Raw genomic sequence first — 746 nt, 5'->3', positions numbered from 1 at the left:
TCCCCCTACACTTCTACTGTGTCCTTTCTGATTGTCTTGTCTTATGCCATAGAGTTGTTTCCCATAGCGACACTATGGAAGCATCTCTCTCAGAACACCCCACCTCCATCTGCAATCATTCTGGTAGTGTATCCATAGAGTTTTCTTGGTAAAAATCTGGAAGTGGTTTACCATTGCCACCTTCCACACAGTAAGCTTGAGTCTCCACCCTCTACTCTCTCCCATGTCGCTGCTGCCAGGCACAAGTGAGTTTTGACTCGAAGCAGATCATCTTCCACTCACTAGCCAGTGGCCAAGCTAGGAATGGAATGGGTATTCCTTCGCTTGACTCTCCCTCCCATAGTCGAGACTGGTAGAGTACTGGAAACTCTCCAGTTGCAATCCTGAGAGGGGTCCTTTCCCATTAGGCCAGGCCAAAGGGAGAATTGACTGCTGGATGCTGGGCACTGAAGTGGTAGCTGATAATCATTAGGCTGTGTTGGAGTTGGGTAAACAAACCACAGGCAGACCCAGGTGCACATAGTTCCTCAGCTAGATGCAGAATCATTACTGTGTCTGCCCTCCAACTTCTTCCCAAATATTCCCAGCAACTCCTTGCCATCAGACTCTCTCCCAAGAACAAGTGGATTCTAGGGTGAGGCCTCCAGGGGCCTCTTTTAAGCCAACTGGTCCCTGCAGCAGGTAGAATGCCTAGGGGGTGGAAACATATCATTTCCCCTGCTCCACCATTATTTCTATTTGTTTTG

General features: G+C 48.8%; 1 non-coding gene across 1 annotated transcript; it reads right to left on the bottom strand.

Annotated features, from left to right (window-relative positions):
• Window positions 1–255: 255 nt before the first annotated feature.
• LOC119940534 lies at window positions 256–393 on the bottom strand. Its single transcript, XR_005455007.1, has one exon. It is a non-coding gene; the product is annotated as a small nucleolar RNA SNORA7 (small nucleolar RNA).
• Between the last annotated feature and the right edge of the window lie 353 nt (window positions 394–746).

Source organism: Tachyglossus aculeatus, chromosome 18 (assembly GCF_015852505.1).
Source record: "Tachyglossus aculeatus isolate mTacAcu1 chromosome 18, mTacAcu1.pri, whole genome shotgun sequence".
In the NCBI taxonomy this organism is placed as follows: domain Eukaryota; kingdom Metazoa; phylum Chordata; class Mammalia; order Monotremata; family Tachyglossidae; genus Tachyglossus; species Tachyglossus aculeatus.
This window is presented reverse-complemented; position numbering and strand designations above follow the sequence as displayed.